The sequence below is a fragment of the Rhipicephalus sanguineus genome, chromosome 3 (assembly GCF_013339695.2).
Source record: "Rhipicephalus sanguineus isolate Rsan-2018 chromosome 3, BIME_Rsan_1.4, whole genome shotgun sequence".
Lineage (NCBI taxonomy): Eukaryota > Metazoa > Arthropoda > Arachnida > Ixodida > Ixodidae > Rhipicephalus > Rhipicephalus sanguineus.
In genome coordinates, this window is record NC_051178.1 from 417,185 (window position 1) to 437,296 (window position 20,112).

The 20,112-nt window shown below is 45.8% G+C and overlaps 1 pseudogene; it reads right to left on the minus strand.

Annotated features, from left to right (window-relative positions):
• Positions 1 to 2,003: 2,003 nt before the first annotated feature.
• Positions 2,004 to 19,011, minus strand: LOC119386403 (cathepsin B-like; annotated as a pseudogene).
• Positions 19,012 to 20,112: the final 1,101 nt, after the last annotated feature.

Below are 20,112 nucleotides of genomic sequence, written 5' to 3' on the forward strand. Positions count from 1 at the left end.
GTGCAGTGAACTGGGCTAGCTGGCACTGGTTCGTTATCTTACAGTGCGACAAGAACGAGGAATAAATAAAATGAAAGCAGAGGGAAAAAGAGGCAGCTCCATCCTAAAATAAGCACGTGACTACGAGAAGATCTGCGCAGCAAATTGGACGGGGGGCCGAATGCCGTCATAACTCGAAGGTGCAGTGCGCAGGGGACCGTATAATTGCATCATTTGCGTCTCGTAAAGGCACTCCATGATAAAGTGTTGGACATTGTTAGGCACTCCATTGAAGGAGTTAAAATTTTACTAATTTACGAAGAGAGCGCAAGTAAGCGTGAATAATAGGAACAGCGGCTTCCATGTCAACCAATGCTTGAACAACCACACCTCCAACATCGTATAAATTAGCGCGGGACATCTGTAGGCATTTTAGTTATTTGCAGCGATGCAGCTTTTCCTCTAAAAACAGCACCCTCTAGTTTTCCGAACGGTAGGAATGGGTGTGAGCGGCTGGCTGCTCTGGGTATCTGGATTATCGAAGAGGGAAAGGAGCGCGACGGCGCCCAGGGTGAGAGTTGCGATAACAGGGGCAGTGCCAGGGGTGGTGTACTGTAACAGGGGCTAGTGTACTATAAACAGGGACAGTGTTCGCAACGGCGGTTGCTTTAGCAAAGTGGCCGCAGAGGTAGAATTCCCGCTTCCAACATAAGAGACCTGGGATGGAGTTGCAGCTGCAGATAATGGGTTTTTCTTTTAATGCCACCTGTTACAGCTGTATTCGTTATCTTTTGTTCCCTTAAAACTAGCTTCAGTTGCTACGCCTTGTTACAAAAGGTAACGCGAAATGTCAAGTTATATAGAATAAATTTGACAGTGAGCGTAAATATGGGCAGCGCCACCGCACGGGACTCTACAAGAACATACAGTGGGCAGTAAGCGCGTAGTCACATGACGCGCAGTAAGCGCACAAGCCAACAGCCTTCAATTCAACGACCGGAAACGCAGTTTCGTCGCTCTATGTGACACACAACGATCTAGCTCTGTTTTTACAGCATTCAATCGTTCGCCGTTTCCCGCTGACCAATGTCGACCACTTTCAGTTTTCTTTTGCTGCGAGCCTGCCGCGGGCAACCGAGAGCAGCGTACCGAACACACGCAGGCCGAGCATTGCATTCGCAAAAATCTCGGATTTGTTTACGTTTTTGTTGAATCTAGGGCGGTGGCGCTGAAATATTTGCTCTCACTGTAAAAGTTCTTGTATTTTACTTCACATTTCACGTTACTTTTGTAACAATACATAGCAACTCAAGCTAGTTTTAAGAAACAAAAAAAGAACAAGACAACAAGTGACACTAAAAATAAAAACTCACCATCTACTGATGCAACTCGAACACGGGTCTTTTAAGTGGGAAACGGGCATTCTAGCTCTGCACCACTTTGGTGGCCCCCCGCGCAGCTCTTAAACGACGACACATTGTAGGCTAAAGATCGCAGCGCCATAAGCTGCTTGACCCCGCTTTTGGAAGCTCGTTCTGAGCACTCCCCTGTTCTAATACACGTGCACTCTAGTTGCGAGCAGCGCCGGGAAAGGATAGCAGAGGAAACCAACGCGGCGAAAACGACGTCGTTTTCCTTTCACCATCGACGTAGCCGCTGCAGAGCAGCGAGTGCGAACTAACACACTTCTCGCTGCGACGTCACGTTGCTGTTCCGCACGTTACCGGTAGTTGTGCATAGAAACGCTTACTGTCATATTTGAATGATCTGCTGCGTTGGACCAACGGCTGACACAAGACTGCCCGTCACATTGTCGTAGTTCCGAATCCTGATCATGGGATACGAACCTCCGAGAAGTGTGGTAGAGGAGAAGTCTGGCGTAAGCACCGGAAACAGACGGCGATTATTCTGTACGTACTTATTCATACTAGTCAAGAGCATCGATCCATGAATATTTCATCCTTGCAGAAGTACAAACATGCGAAACGTACGCGCGTAATTTTATTGTTACATACAATCTACGTTTAATATGCTTTGGCTTCCTTGGGAATACCGGCGTTGATGTCGTCCTCAATGTCGCACTCATCCTTTCCACGGAGAATCTTGAAGTAGCCTGGAAGAACAAAAGGTAGGTATTACCGTTAGGTTTGCACAGCAACGAGCAAATACGTGGCGCTTCTCTTCCTAAATGTGTCAAGTCCACATTAGGTCAAACTGAGAAAAACGCACTTGTTTGGTACTGACAATATGGTCGGGCCTGCCCCACAATTTTTTTGCCAGGGTGCCCATGTCCCCAAAATACTTCAAACTTATTATGCGGCTAAAGTCTATATAGCTCACTGTCGTCGGTACTTGGAAGTAAAATTTCGATTTGGCTCTTATAGATTGGAACATTTCATTTCGGCTTAAATTGACCTCGCTAAAGTAGTCCAATGGCAGCAAATGAACGACATAGCAATCTTTTTCGACCAAATTAACACCATATTCTGCTTTCCTCAGTGCGTGCCGTCCGTTGTTTCATCGGCGTAATGGCGATGACTAGATTTGGAAGAGCGAGGGTTTTTTTCTCAATACAGGCGCACTGTCCTGAACTGTCAGTAGCGTTTTCTTGTTCCTGGAATCTATTGAAGGCCTCCAAAAACGCTTCATCTATTGTTCTTCTTAGCTTCTTAGCTGGATTTATGTCAGGCGGTTTAGGATCACTTCTTCTTCAAGAAATAGATAGGTTCCAATTAACTTCATTTTCGTTGTCTTCCAGTCCAAATATACCGTTTGGAGGGAAAGAAGGACATCATGATGTAGCGCAAAACTCAAAAAGAAACACTAACAGACAGATAGGAGTAAGAAAGTCGACATCTTACCCTCTGCATTCGAGTTTTGCCCTACAATATTATGTCGTTCAGTCATTACCAACTCGCCCAAGAAAAAGCAATTCTGGAGTGAAAGCACGATACAAAAGCAACCAGGTCGCAATTGAAACAGATTGGATGTGACCATGTAGGTTGTTTGGGTCACAATTGCTGACGCATCTCTGGTTCACGTTGCAATAAGGAATTTCACGGCAGTGCACCATTGGGGAAGAGGCGCTTTAGAGCAGTCATGCCGAAGCTTTTATTTCTCAAGAATTATTGACGTACTAAACATGAAGCAGAGAACAGAGCGCTTTCAGGATGGTAACAAGCGGTATCTTATGGTCAGTAAACTTCATACTATTATGGGATGCAAAACTAAACTCGTTGTCAAAGAAGATTAGCGCATTCGTTGGTTCGTAGCTTACTGGCAAAACAAAACAAACAAAAAAAAACAAGGTTGTGTTTTGTGTGGAACACTCGCCTTTGTCTCCCCAGACCGGGATCCAGGAGTTTGCCACCAGCCAGTACGGGACGCCGTTCTCAGTGCCCCAGCCTAGGATACGAATCGCGTGAGCACCCAGGAGATCGTCACTGTGATGCTGGTAAACTCCTACGCCATGGGAAAGTTCAAATACACATTTCAGTAAGCAAGCGATGCCTCATAATACTGTATCAGGCAACAATCGCTGAACACAGTATGCTTAGAATTAGCACCTGCTTCAACCAAGATCAGGTGGCGACGCGATATCTAGGGGCTTAAGTCGATGCAGCTTCCGTGAAAGCTAAGTGATGTGTGCAAAATGGTGAGTACGCTAAAAACAACAGGTAAAGAAATTGTACAATTTTGCACAATGAAATGCCGATCTACTCAAGACGAATATTTCCCCCAGGTTATGCCAATGAAAGTTTGCCATGACATCATTTGTAAGGGAGAGCATACCTTGGCGAATATCCCGCACACTTTCCTGAATTTCTGAAGAGAGTTTCCTAGACTATCATATTTGCTCGCACTTTGCCGACACAAGTATCTACTGTCGGAACAAAAGAATAATCTCCGTCAACTTCAGTGCAGTAATATTATTGTTACAATCTAACCTCAATTAATGTTTCAATTATTTTCACTGATCCTGCTGATCATAAAGGTTGGTGTTAACTCGATTTGCTGTAGTTTAGATTCGCTGACTACATTCGCATATGAATACAGCCGGCAACGTAATTACGCAAAATTAAAAGTGAGCACAACGCAATAAGTTGTGAAGGATAATCAACTAAAATACCAAGAGACAGAGAAAGAGTTGGCAACAAACACAGGAAAAGCAGAAGGTCAAGAAGACAAATGTGTAGTTTGCTACCCTTCACTTGGGTAAGAGATTGGGCACTAGAAAAGGAAAAGAAGGAAAGAGCTGGCACCATGACACACCGGACGAACACAAAGCAGACTACAATTGGTAACTGAGGCTGGTGTTCCGCAACAACTACGGTAGAAACTCGCTAATATATTCCTAAAAGTACTGAATAAATCAAAGATCTGCTGGATACATCTTGAACAAATAAACAGCGCGAAAAAACGAGGACCAACAATAGAAACGAGAAACAACGGCTCTGACTCGCAGAGGTGGCGCCAGGATTTTTTACTGGGGGGGCACCCACGACAAGTGGGTTCCTTTAGGGGGGCAGAGAGGCTGGGAACATATGCATTGTATTTTGACTATGCTTGCTCTTGGGGGGGGGGGCAAAGGGGGGGCAGGCGGAAATATGTGGGGGCTAAAGCCCCCCCAAACCCCCCACTGGCGCCGCCCCTGCTGACTCGCAACTAAAATTTTATTTCGAAACGAACGGAATAAAATAGCATCTGGGAAAAGATGAACTGAAGGATTACTTATAAAAAAGCTGTGACACATAAAAGAGCCCGCGGTATTTGTTGTGTTCGTTTCGAAATAAAATTTTAGTTGTGAGTCAGCGCCGTTGTCTGGTCGTTCTTTTTGTTCGTGCTCGTTCTTTCGCGATGTTTATCCGTTCAAGATAGAAGCACAACAACTTGCCCAGTTAAACGTTCTGCTGCTGGATACGAAGTGAGAAAATACCGCGCGCAATTTCGCATCCGGGTAGCAAGTAAAAGTCGAAAGAACACAAGCACACGCAAAAGAGTCTGCGGCACATCATACGGTTTAAGTGAAGGTTACCGCTCTTGTATGATGGAAAATCCGCGTAAACAGTGAAGGCTGCTTCCACAGGTCCGTTCTTGAATACTTCAGTCTTGATCTGGGTCTGATCGTGAACATTGAGTACACTTGCTTACCTGTAGAGAAAAAGAAACGAAGAACATATTCGGACTGAGATGCAGCAAAGTGTAATGCACTGTAAGAATAAAAACAGAGATTACCCGTTTACAGGGAGTTCTCACTTGTCACATGCGAACTGTTTTAAATATACACATTAACTCTGTTTTGGAGAGCCGCACTGCTCACGACTCTCGGAAAGGAGTTCAGTTAATCTTTCTTTGCTCTGATTTTAGAGCTAGCGAATTTTAACATCTCAGGACTATATATTCAATAATCAGGTTAGCTAAGTAATGTGACTTTAAGATAGTGCGAAGTAGGTCTGACAGTAGCGTAGCCAGAATTTTTTAGGCGGGAGGACGGTTCAACCACACTTTATGTATGTTCGTGCATGCGTTCGTGTGTTAGCGTGTGTACATACAAATGCAATTTGAAAAGCTTTTTGGGGGGTGGAGGGGAGGAAGAGGTTTGAACCTCCCCCCCCCCCCCTCCACGGCTACGCCAATGATCTGAGAAATAAAAACCACGACGAACAGTATAGAGATTGTTTTATTATATCCATTTTTCTTCCGCAAATTCTTGCACCTATCATGTTTTTTTTCCGCAACACTTTTTTTTTTGCCTGCTATGAAATAATGTACGGATATTTCATCTCACCTGAACCATGTCTGAGCAATGATGACATAATTTTGTTTCCCCTTGCATTTTCAAGCAATGTAGTGAAGCAGAGCATGTTCACCCTTTTATGGCAGCATGGTCAGTTGATTTTATTGTGCATTTCCGACGGGTAAATCACCACACGGGTAATTTCGCAAGTGCATAAGTGAAAAGCTCTCACCAAGTGTAACAAAACGCTTCCGATACCATCGCATTCACAAGCTCCGATTGTGTTTCTGTGACTTAGCATTCAGCATGTCCGTCTTGCTACAGGTATGATACGCCGTTTCGTGGCGCTGTTCACAAAAACCTTGTGTGCCAAGTAAGCATCCAACAATCCCATTTGGTAGGCCACTGCAGGGCACGAGAATGTGATCTCGATTCGTGCAACATGGCTGCCACGGTCAGTTATCGAAATCGGACATCACGGGAAATCACCGAGGAAGTTTGTATTAAAGTGGCAGCATATCATATGTATACAGGCACCATTTTCGTTTTCTGGTAAGGGGTTGGCGTTCCCGACAATTTATGGCGTTTTCTGCACATAAAGTGCCCATTCTTATTCGGAAGAGGAGATGAGAAGGAGGATGAGGAGGAAATGGGGGAGGATGAATTTTGCCCCCTTCGGGCTGGACGTTTAAGTTTGTCCAATCTTTTTGTTCAACTATCAAAAATATATGTATTCTGCGCTTCTCTAAACAAAAAACCGAGAGAAATTATTTGTGAATTAGTGTTTGTGTTTTGTCAACTGGCCTTTTTTTTACCATTTCACCACTGTTCTACTAGCAAGACCGCTTCTGGCCTTACTAAGTGACTGGTGAGTGAGGCAAAGAGCACCGAACAAACGGCCCTCTCTAGACGGGGCGGAAAAACGACGGGAACATCTCTTAGACACTGCTCTCGGGTCAATGCAGCCTGAAAATATGGTTTGTGTTCACTTGCTCCAAGAAGATGACACACTTATCATGGAACAAACGCTTACTTTGAATCCTCTCCTGACTGTTCTTTCCTATCAAACTGTGTCGTCTTTTTTTTTTTGCTCTAGCAAACGTGAATCTTCCAATAAAACAACTACCCCAAATTATTGCCTTTACTGGGAATAGATTATTCGAGAAAAAATTTACTTGCCGTAGTGTTTGTCCTCGGTGTAGCTCTTCTCGTATCCTTTGCGACAGTCGCGTACGCATTTGGGCGTTGGCTTGATTCCTTCGCATGGAGGCAGTGCGCCCTTGGTGAAGTGTTCGCATGGCGGGAAGTAGTAAGGTTGGCAGCCATCCTCGGTACCGTAGAGACCGCCGGTAACGACACCCTTTTCCTTGTAAAACTGCCAAGTGGCAGCGGGGATTCCTCCGTTGCATCTATCGTGAAGGACAGAGCCAGTAGATTTATATAAGTAAAAAGAAGTTTGCTTTTGATATTAAAACGTACGTGATAATTGTCTACAGTACAACTGAACTGAATGGTTGCTTCAGGAGCTGCTATTACCGCCATAAACGCCAGTCGCGAGGTCGAGTAAGTTCGATATCCATTGCCAGCGAGTGCATTTCTATGAAGTAAATGTTGCCAAGCGCTCATGTATGTACATAAAGATACGTACGCCATTCGTCCTTTGTAAAAATATATATATATATATATATATATATATATATATATATATATATATATATATATATATATATATATATATATATATTGTGAGCGCTGACTGTGTCGGTCATCATCTTCACTTGTGCATACACATCATCGCGATCATCATCATTGTGTTGGATCGCCGGTGTTCGGTTTTTGGTCGCGCGCCTTTGCTGTAACTATAACAATCGTTCCGTCGTACCTGACGTCGTCTCACAAGTGGTGGAGGTGCTGTGATTCCCACGTCCGCTTGCTCTACCGGTCACCCCTGGAGCTCCGGTCTGGTCGACGATTGTGCTTGCCAACAACATCCATGGCACAAAACGACGCACCTCCTACCGTCCCTGCCGCGCCCCCTCAGCCTGCTGGGCCACGGTACACCGTGAGTAACATCCCAGCGAGGACCCTCAGTATTTTCCGGCCTTCGCGGTGAGGACGTAGAAGAATGGCTGGACAACTACGACAGAAACAGTGCTTGTAATTATTGGGACGAGGCACACAAGCTGCGCTATGTTCCCTTTTACCTCAAGGAGGTCGCGAAGACGTGGTACCATAACCACGAAAGCGACTTTCCCGATTGGTCAGCATTCACGGTGCAGCTGCGTCAGATCTTCGGCACGTCTGCAGGACGCTCTGAGGTAGCGAAACAGAAGCTCGCTACTCGCATCCAGGGACCCGACGAATCGTACACGTCGTACATTGAAGACGTTCTGGCTCTCTGCCGCCGTGCCCAAAGTGACATGCCCGAGGCCGATCGCATTCGTCATGTACTGAAAGGCATCAACTCTATCGCCTTCAATGCTCTTGTCATCCAGAACCCAACTTCGGTTCAGAACATCATTTCTACGTGCCAACGCCTGGACGCACTCCACTCAATGCGCCTTCCACACGCCTCCTGTGACTCTCGCCTTACTGGAGAACATGAACTGCGCGCCCTCATCCGCACCATCGTGAGAGAGGAACTTCACGGCATTGTTCCTGGCAGCCCAGCTACTTCATCCGTCCGCTCTCCTCCTTCTAATCTGCGGGACATCATCAAGGATGAACTGGCGTTAATGACGAGCGTCGCACGTGCCCCGTCTCCTGCGGCTTTTCATGCGCCTTCATATGCCGAAGTCCTATCACGGCCTCCTGTACCAACTCCACCTGCGCCTGCGGACGTCGTATACGACCACTTGGCCGCGATGGCAGCCAAGGCACCAGCACAACAGCACTCCGCTCCTTGGCGCCCTGCACGCCCCATCTGTTTCTACTGTGGCATACGAGGCCATATCTCCCGCTTTTGCCGCCGGCGCCAGCAAGATGAACGACGAGGATATTCTTCCTACGAGAGAGATTTTACTCCGAGGTCCGATCCCTACGTTCCGGGACCCTACGTTCCCTCGTCACAACGCTCGCCTTCTCCTCCTTTGTCCCACGGCGACCCTCGTCCTTCCCGCTCACCCCGCCGTCGTTCACCGTCGCCCTTCCGCGTACTTCTTCACCCTTACGTTCTGCCCCGACACCTCTCGACAGCCACTCGGAAAACTAGAAGCTGCAGTTTTTGGAGGGGAAACTGCTCGTCGTCTAAACGCAATAATTCCTCCTGCGCGCCCTGCAAATTTACTGACTGTATGTGTGGAAGGTGTTTTGGTGGACGCCCTTGTAGACACTGGAGCCGCTATCTCGGTCATTCATCGCAAATTATGCCGTCGCCTCGAAAAGTACAAACTCCGTATGTTGGTCCGGTGTTATGTGGCGCCAATGACAATCCCATTTACCCTATTGGACAGTGCACTGTTCGTGTTCTGATCGACGGAATTCGCCATCATATTCAGCTTGCTGTACTTTCTTCGTGTGCTCACCAGATTATATTAGGCTGGGACTTCCTGTCAGCTGCTTCCGCTGTAATTTCGTGTGGCCCGCCCGTTATTCACATTACGGACACCGAGCATTCTAGTGCTTACGATTTCTCGTCGCCTCACCTTGTCGCAGCTGCGGATTTTGTACTGCCTCCAGCCCAAGAACGTATTGTCACAATCAAATCAAGAGATACTATAGACGGTGACGCAGTGGTTGTCCCTGATCAGCGGTGTATTTTTCGAGGAATCGCATTCGCCTGTTGTCTAGTGCGGTTTTCACGTGGTCATGCCAGTCTCCACCGCCTACAACACGACATCAGAGACGCAACTCCTGTCTGAGAGGTCCACTGTTGCCAGCCTTATCGACACAGCACCGGTATGTGTCGTCACTCTATCGCCTTCCTCGTCAATCGCAAAGTGTACGCCCGCGGGAGGTTCATCTAATGCCCTCAAGGCCACTTTGAGTACCGATCTGACTCCAACCCAAACCCATGACTTATTGGCCATTTAACGAAACACCAAGATTGTTTTGACGTTTGTTCGGATGCTTGGGTCAAACTACGGCGCCTCTCATCGTATCGACACAGATGGGTCTCGTATCCTTCGCCGTCGCCCTTACCGTGTCTCGTCTTCAGAACGCAAGGTTATCGAGGAACAAGTCAATGACATGCTCGCACGCAACGTTATCAGACTTCAGCAAGCCCTTGTCTTCTCCTGTTGTCCTAGTTAAGAAAAAGGACGGGTCCGTACGATTTTGCGTTGATTACAGGGCACTAAACAAAATTACCCGGAAGGATGTATATCCTATGCCTCGGATTGACGATGCCCTTGACACCTTACAGGGCGCTGAATACTTTTCAAGCCTCGACTTGCGATCTGGCTATTGGCAGATCCCGATGCACGAGTCTGATAAAGAGAAGACCGCATTTGCTACACCTGATGGCCTCTTCGAATTTAATGTGATGCCTTTTGGTTGAGCGAATGATCGACACGGTACTGCGGGGCTTAAAATGGAAGACCTGTCTTTGTTACCTGGACGACATCGTCATCTTTTCGTCCAGCTTCTCACAACACCTAGAACGTCTAGACGAGGTACTAACATGTCTAGCCAAAGCCGGCCTCCAGCTCAATACCAAGAAGTGTCGGTTTGCGAGCCGCAGCATCAAAGTGTTGGGTCACGTCGTCAGCAAGCTTGGTATTGAACCTGATCCTGACAAGGTGGCCGCTGTCTTGCACTTTCCTAAACCCACTACGCTAAAGGACCTTCGCAGCTTCCTCGGCTTAGCGTCGTACTTCCGCCGGTTTGTCCGTGATTTCGCCACTATCGCAGCACCTCTTCACAAACTTCTGACCACAAGTGCATCCTTCGTTTGGACGGATGACTGTGAAGCTGCTTTCCAGACCCTCAAGCGATGCCTCACGTCCGGGCCAGTTCTTCGCCATTTCGATCCCACAGCACCTACTATCTTACACACTGACTATATAGATCGGTATATATAATACCGAGCTTTCAATTAAGGCATCTCTCACAACCCAAGCATTGGTACATTGATCATCATAGGAATCGATCTGTTAACATCAGTAACCAATGGGCAGATTGGCGGCAAAGTTTACCGATAGGTAATTTAAGCTACATGTGTGAGTGCTATGTTTTGTGAGAGCTTGCGCACGGGGGCCCACATTCTTGCCCTCATGAAAAAAAAAAGCAAGGTGGTTGGGGGGGGGGGGGGGCATAGTGCATTGATTTGTCGCGCAGGTTTCAGAACGTAAATAGCTCGGGCCTGGCACACCTGAAATAAGAGTGTGCTCCGGAAAGAAGACAACGACAAGGACCGTGACCATGTGAATGAAGAAAATGGCGAGGTGCAAGCAGTTGGAGAACAGCTTTAGGTGTCTTCCACAACTTGCGGGGTATTTGCGCCTAAATGAGAAGTTAAGATGCTTAGTTAACACTGCTAATACCTGTTTCCCTCTCTTCTTATTGAAAATCGGCTATTTGGGTAATGCTGCAGATCACAACCTGTAGGCAGTATAGGAAAAGAAGTCACAGTTTCGCCGCTAGGTCGAAGCGGAAATGCGACAGCATCACCTTTGAATGTTATAAGAGGTAAGGCTGGCAGCTAACTCTTCCATCATCCAAACCGGCGTAAGTCAAGAAAACGCCAGCGTAAGGAAAGAGGGGCCGCCGCAGCGAGCGAAGTAACCATCATGTTGTCCATCACCTCATCGCAAACCGAGTGGTGAGAACAGCGCTTCCAAAGCTGTGAGCCGTCTGCGGATCACCCTAAAGATCAAGCGCGCGCGCCAGCGCACCCGGTTAAAAAAGGGCCGAATGTGTCTGAGTCGCGCAGCCGCCCCTCCCGTTCCTCGCCCTCCCCGCCCCCCTTTCATGGGCTTTTCAGGCGACGATAGGCGGTCAGCGCGTTTCCTTTCCTCTTGAGCCGCGTTCGTTGGCTGCATGCGCTCCCGCGCTTTCACTGGCACATGGACCATACGACACTTGGGGCGTTGTTATCGATTTTGAATTGATACGGAACATCACGGGAGCGCCGACACCGATAGCAACGGCGGCACAGACGCGCAAGGAGTGTCCACTACAACGCTCCCGTGGACGAGTTGTATTCTGGTTCGCCATCTTTGTTGTTGCGGTCCCGATCACTGTGCTCGGGTAAATATTGCAAATGCACCTTTCCCTCGACGTATCCCCGTAACAATATAATTGCTATCGCAATAAAAGTTGATCATGTCAGCGATAGGGGGGGGGGGGATTAGGTGTGATTATGTCAGGCGGGCCAGGTAGTCGCCAAGCAATGTTCGATGGCGACTTCTTCAAGCTGTCTGTATAAATAAGTGAATTCAAGCTTTCTGTATTTATAAATGATTGTGTTATGGAACTTACCCGCCACCGCAGCTATGGCAGCGTGTGAGCAGTTCCTCGGCAGAGATGTTCACCTGGACTCGACCCTTGGTGTGGATGCAGATTCGGTCGGAAATAGCTTCCGCCGCTCCAAATGCCTGTAATAAATCTATTTAAGCTCCCGCCCACGTGTTAATGCTCACGTTGTGCACACATACAGGCGAACGCTTCTACGCTTTAAACAGCATATAGAGCGACATCTCAGGAGAATTCCCATTCACTAATAGGTGAATACCAATACGTTTAACTTGCAGTAAATGTACTTTCACATAGATAAACAAGTACCTATACTTTCTGAAGATATATTGGCATAGCGTACAGGAACGCATGCTCTTCTTCATAAAATACTGACTTTAATACAAAAATGAGACATATTTAACTTACTAGGTTATCACGCTATATGTGCGTCAGGTAAAATAAAAACTGCTACACCGTTCCTTGACTACGACGGTTTTACAAGGGACCACAATGAATGATCCAGTAGGCGGGTGTACCCGCTGTTTTATTAAGAATTTTATTTATATATTGCTTTTTAATTGCCATCGAAAAAGAAAAGATACCCGAATGAAGAGGGAACATTCGCCTTGCTTATACCCAACACGATCCACACGTTCACTGATCACGGATGAGGTGGATGCTGCTACAGTGGGACCAGTGTTCACAGGCGTCGAAGTATTCCGGCAGGTCATTGGGAATCTCTGCGTGGTAGTGAAGCGGTAGCCTGTAGTTCTTGCTGTCAGGGTGGACGCCCATCAGCCCCTTGATGTAACTGAGGGGAACGTTCTCGTCGAAGTTCCTGCCGGCCTGTGCAAAGGCGTTCAAAAGGTTTTCGGAAAGGGGTTACCTGTTAGCGACAGAAATAAAGCAGGTTGTCGCCTGGGGTAATCAGGCTCGTGTGAATAAATGTTAATTGGTGTTTATCAAGATTACGTCCTAGTTCCGCAATATGTTAGGCAATTGTAGCGTTCTGTTATGTAATATTAGCGGCAGAGTTTTTTCTTGCATTATATGGACCTTGACGGGAATTAACTGCTTCTAATTTTCACAGTGACACATTCTCTTGCCTCATTCGCTGTCTGATCGCCGTTTTCACGCGCAAGCGGACATCGCCCGCAGCCGAAGCGACGTGATAAAGTGAGCAACCGCAGCCTCGAGCGGCCGCTGCTAGGCGTCGTTTACTCAAGTTTGCCAAGCGGCTTCTCACAAGACGAAGCTTGCCGCGCCATGAAACATGGCGGCGCATTTTTTTTTAGAACGATTGCTTTGTGATTATGTCGCGCACAGTTATCTTCAACTACTTGAATCGTGATTGCAGCCCCGCAATTATTGATGGCGCTGCCTCTAGGCTGAGCTGGTCACATTTGACGCATTATAACTTGTTAGCAACTGAAATGTGGCAACGCTTTCTTTTTACGCAGAATGGTAGACAATGTCATTGGCTTGAATCAGAGAGATTAAAATAGATAAGAATGGTCCTTTCGTGATGGAAATTCATTTTAAACTTCGGCTGTGTTTTGCAAATCACATACGTTTCAGTAACAATTTTAAAGTAGAAGGATGCGCGCAAAATCCTCGAAATTCTTTAAAAGAACGCGCAGGTATCAACTCCATAGGTGCCGAGTTTTATTACCGTCAGCTGAGGTTGATTGCAGCAATAAGTTCCGGAAATACAGGGGGTTTGTTCAGTTTACCATATTTGTGATTTTTTTTTTGGTCTCAAAAGGCCTTCATCAGCAAAAGCAAAAGTAGAATACTCATGTTGTTGAGTTTTACTTGTTCTTTGCTGGGAATAAATACTACCTGTACTACCTGCATACTACCTGAAGGCATCATGTCTGCCAGGACGAGAACCTCGCTATGAATGAAGGAAAGGGATGACTCTTAAGGGCTCGATTTTCTTTGTTAGCACCACAATATTAACTAGAACTAACAGAAAATAACGCCAAGGAAAGTATAGGGGGTGTTATCTGTAGTATTTAGAATATAAATGGGAAGAAAGAAAAAGTATGCGAGGGATTAATTGGTCAACTGCCAGCTCGTAAAAGATCACGTGCTATGTGACGCCCAACAGGCATAAAAAATGAGTGTTTTCCACACTTCCCCGCCATGGCAGCGACTGGCGCTGACTAACACTCCGAGGTTAAATGCACATATATACCCCATAAAGTGGACGGGAGGATGACCGCCGCCGTAGCTCAGGGGTAGAGAATCGACGCGTTATTCGAAGGTCGCAGGTTCGGGTCCCTGCCGGCGGCAAGTTATCTTTCGTCCACTTTTCTTTCTTCGCATTTATATTCTAAATACTACAGATAAAACACACCCTATAATTTCCTTGGCATTAATTGTCTGTTAGTTCTCATTAATATTGTGTCTAACAAAGAAAAACGAGCCCTTAAGAGTCATGCCTTTCCATCCTTACCACTCTTGTACGACAGGAAGTCCGCGTAGACAAGTGAAGTCGGCCTCCACTTGGCCCGTTCTTGAATATTTCAGTCCTTATTTGGGTCTCGTCGCCAGAAATGGAGTAAACTTTCTTGCCTGTATAAAAGGAACAAGGGCTACTTACTACAGAGATGCAGCAAAGCGAAATAGAGTGAATAAACCTTAATGTCTTAGGACCAAATATATTCAGCTACCTGGTTAAATAACGGGATTGAAAGGGGGGAAAGAATGGTAATTTTAGGGGCTCGTTTTTCTATACCAGACTAAATATTAAGGGGACTAACATAAAATAATGCCAGGAGGGGCATAGGGGATGTTATTTGTAGTAATTATGATATAAATCTGGAGAAAGTATAACGGACGAAAAGATAACTTACCGCCGGCAGGGACCGACCTGCAACCTTCGAATTACGCGAATTGGCATTATTGTCTTTTCTCATTACTTGGGATTGAAATGGAGATACACAGGGAATCGGTGACAAAAATGTCGTGTTGAACTTTGTTCTTTATATTCGTTCTTTGTTCTTATATTGGTTCTTTATATATATATATATATATATATATATATATATATATATAATATATTATATATATATATATAATTATAGATAAGTAGATATAGATATATATATATAATGAGAAGACACACAACTTAGTGGTTTCTTAATTTTATGTGTGGCAGGTACATCTACTCTTTTTCACGAGCTCGCCTCCCGGCTACAAATTCTGGTATCTTTCGTTGGATAGTGTCTATCACAAAAGGAGCACGGAGGAGTTAAGATGTTGGTGGTTGCAGGCGGATCTAGCCCGGTAAGATATGCCAACATGTTCCCACCCGGGTGCCTCCTTCCTGCACCACCATAGCATATGTCCAATCATAGGATCTTTTGTTCACCTTGCGAAGTTTTATGTGTTCTCTATTCCTGCCAAAATAGAAAGGACCAGTTCTGATCAACTGCTTAACGTTGTGGGGACCGGATTACTTGCCCATTTAGCCAGTATTCTAACGTAACAGGACCGAACAGCATTGCGGTAATCATACTAGGAAAGGCATCAATCGAAGAAAAGCACCGCACAACCCGGCCTTTCCTACATGAGACCGAAAGTGCGCCCGGCATATCTCAGGCACATAGCTCATGGGTCAACCCTGCCCCCGTAAATAAGTTATACGAAGAGAAATATGCCTTCCATAGTGCTTGTCCTGGCCGTAGCTCTTCTCGTACCCTTTGCGGCACTCACGTACGCACTTTGGCGTCGGACCGTCTCCCTTGCATGGAGGCAGGGGTCCCACGGTGTGGTGTTCGCAGGGTGCGAAGTGATAAGGATCCATCCTCGGTACAGTACAGGCCACCAGTAACGAGGCCTTCTTCCTTGTAAAAACTGCCAAGCGGTAGCAGGGAACCCTCCATCGCATCTAGCACAAAGGTGAGAGCCAGGTGGTTTAGATAAGTCAAGAAAGTTCGACACTATCGTCAAAAAAGATATGTTGATAGATAAAAAATCTTCTTGACTGCTTTAAAGGATACTACTCTTGTAAGAAACGTAGTCATGAGCTCCAGGGCGGTGAACGGCTGAACAGTAATAGAGTAATCAGCGGAGGTAAAAGTAAGGAGTAAGCGACATTGTACTTAGGTATAAGGAATCACACACTTCGTGAAAGAAATGCGATTCCAAATTCTCACTTCTGACGTCTCTGGGAACCCCAGTTACGGCACTTTGACTCCTATTTATCTGCTAACTAATCAACGCAAATAATAAATTTGCAAACTTCTTGGCACATCTAATACCATCCTGATTTCTTCGCTCTAGCCTGGCAAAGAAGTGCGAATACATTAACTTTTCCAAAATATTAGGAAGCGCAGCATAATAAGCGTGGGCTACAAAATTTGTCTTGAAAATGGAGAAAACGAGCTTCGGAAAGTATGTAATGGCAAGAACTGAAACAAATATACATAAAGAAAACAGTAAGCTCTGAGCAGCTGATACAGGAAAGTGCAATTCAAGTTTCTGCTAGCGAAAAGTTTGAGATTTGCTTGAGTTATAACATTGCGATTGTTTGTTTCCCTCTTGCATGAATTTAAAAAAGAAGTGCTCCTATTTTACAACCGATATATCTCGGTAATGCTGCACGTCCGCAGCTGAATAAATGCCACTTAGAAGGGTAGCGGCTTGGGCTTGGGCTAGGGTAGCGGCTTGGGCGAGCTTGGACAGACAGAAAAAACGAGGAAAAAAACGTCCCTCGTTTCTTCTGTCTGTCCAAGTACCCCGTTCGCGCTATACAATACGTCGTGAATAAATGCGGGTAATTTGGATAACACCGTACCCGAAACCACAAACCGTCACAGCATGTCAGCAGATCCTCGGCTGAGATGTTCACCTGGACTTTGCCCTGGGTGTGGATGCGGATTCGGTCTGACATGGCTTCCGCGGCTCCAAAGCCATGTGAGAGAAGGAGTTACACTTTTAAGCGCTTCAACTCACGTCCCAGATATTTCAATGGAATGCTTCCTTAAGTCGAACTTAGAATTTTGTGACATACCCGGAGAATTCCTGCTTTGTATTAGGTACATATACCACTAAGTTTAGTTTGCGATAAGCGTACCTCAACAGACACGTACTTTTATTTAAACGTTTGGAAAGCCTACTTATGTGTAGCGCCCAGCAATGGATGTCTGTCTTGATAGGACACAAACTAATGTATGAATAGGTCAGCTACATCAGCTGCGTCAGCTCGCGTCAGGACCTTCAGAGTTTTTTTTTGTTTTTTTAAACGCGTTGGCTCACTTTCACTGTGGTTACGAGCGCGCTAGTGTACTTATACGGTATGTAATTCTAGCGCCATAGAGCGCGGCATGGGTACGTGGTGGTCACGGTAACCATACAGCACGAGAATGCTCAAAATCAGCCACTGGCTGTATCCTTCCTTCCATGAAGGTAGTCGGGCCAGTCTATCACGAAATTTATTGAGAGTAGAGTAACAAGTTTCAAGCTGTATTTGAAACGTAATTCTAAATTCCTTTCCGCGTGCGGTGCTGTAATCTTTGGCACGCATGTTCGCAGGAGCTTCCACTAACGATCGGCAGCGTTTTCTCGCCCTGTTCGAAAAACGTTGCAGCTCCAATTTAAGCTCTGTTCTTTCTTCTTTTGAATTCGTACTGAAGACGGCCCCTGAATCATAGGCAATTCGTTCTTCTTGCTCACCCAACACGATCCACACGTTGACAGGTCACGGATGAGGTGGATGCTGCTACAGTGGGACCAGTGTTCACGGGCGTCGAAGGATTCCGGCAGGTCACTGGGAATCTCTGCGTGGTAGTGAAGCGGGAGCCTGTAGTTCTTGCTGTCAGCGTGGACGCCCATCAGCCCCTTGACGTAGCTCATGGGAATGTTCTCATCGAAGTTCCTGCCGGCCTGGACGAAGGCGTTCAGTCGAGTTTATTACAATGCATTTCGTAAAGGGTTTGCCTGTTAGCGAGAGAAAGTAAAGTAGATGTCGTAACCACGATCGCGGTGAATTATTATGCGCTAACAAATGTAACGACACTTCATCCGAACGACTCGTGTAAACTGATGTAGCTGATTACTACAGCAATTATACAAATACAAAAATAAATTATAAGTGACGTTCATCTTAAGATGCTAGTTCTTTACATAACAGGTGGCTTACTAATGGCCATAGAAAAAATACTCTAACAAAAACTAAAGCGAAGTATTGCGGTAATTTCTGACTAGCATATACTTAATTGGCTGCTGATACATGATTTGAATGCGTAGCCAGGTTTTCTTTGTGGCATTGATCCCATAGCAGAATGCAAAAACGTAGGTACTACACATGCGTGTTCCCTGAATCGAAAGTGTGCTATACGGTAGCCTTTTTAAAAATATAATAGCCAAAGCACGACTTGTTTAAGTGAAAGAGCCGACTTCTGAAACGCATTGACGTGCAATTAAAACCTTTTTTTTCGTTCACGCACTCAGCTTCCGCGTACCTCACTAAAGGTGTATTAGCCACCGAGCAACTTATTCTACTGATATTCGTTTACAAAACATCAGTCTATACGGCATGCTGTCGTATACAAGTCGAAGATGGCCTGTCGTCCACGCATTCTGAGTTCGACGAAGCCAGTGTCGAGATATCGTTCTGAAAATTTACCAGAATTTACGATGGTACACTAAATTTTGCACAGTAGCTTGCATGTTTTGAGATGTATTAGGACTTAGTCGCAGGATTGGAAGCAGCGTGTTTTTTTCTTTCACGAAACGCGCGGAGAAATTATCAGGCTTACCTTCCACGTGGTGTTCAGATTGTTGATGAAGTTTATCATTTCGTCGGACGATGGCTTCACTGACGATGGAGCCTTAGGGTGGCCCTGGGCCGCTGCCAGGAACAGTGCGCATACAACGAAAAGCTTCATGCTGACTTTGCAAAGGTCTAAAGAAATAAGAGAAAAAAATGAGAATCGGTCACAATGAAGCTATTAGCAGTATTTTATCTGCGAGTCAGTTCCTATTGGCGTCTCTCCTGCTGTCGGTATCTCAACAGAGCATTCAAAATTTTTAGGTGTCGACGCAACCACTCGTTTGTAAGAGTGTTCGCGCCAAGAGCGGGTTAATAAACCCATAAAATACGTGGCTTGTGGCTCAAATTTCAAGGTTATGAAGCATTGTCAGCGCTATCCTCCACTTTCACGTCTGAGCAAATGGATTGCCAGGAGGAGGCTTCACTGTTAGCCCGCGGTAACACATACGCACACGCACGCACGCACAAACACACACACGCACACACACACACACACACACGCACGCACGCATACACGCACACACACACTTTTCGATGGAGGCGAAAATGTTTGAGGCCCTTGTACTTAGATTTAGGTGCACGTTAAAGAACCCCAGGTGGTCGAAATTTCCGGAGCCCTCCACTACGGCGTCTCTCATAATCATATCTTGGTTTTGGGACGTTAAACCCCAGATATTATATTATTATTATTATTACGCACACACACACGCACACACACAAACACACACACACACACAAACACACACACACACACACACACACACACACACACACACACACACACCACACACACACACACGCACACCCTTAACTCTAAAGCTTGATTACTTGCATGACACAATTTTCCCCATCGTTCTAGCATTCCTCGTGGTGCAAAAAAAAGACAAAACACACAAATAGACGCACACATACGAAGCTGACTCACACCTTCGTCTCTTTTTACGCTGCTTCATCTGTCCTAATTACAGAACAACTCGCCCATGCATGCCTTTTAGTCGTTTCTTACTGACCTTCACTGAAGATAGCAGAAGTTTGTTCTCCGTGGAAGCTCATCGGTCGGACAATTATCGATCTTTTTTAGTGAAAGCGCGAATTACACTTCGCCAGTATATATATATATATATATATATATATATATATATATATATATATATATATTTGTTAGACACAATATTAATGAGAACTAACAGACAATAACGCCAAGGAAAGTACAGGG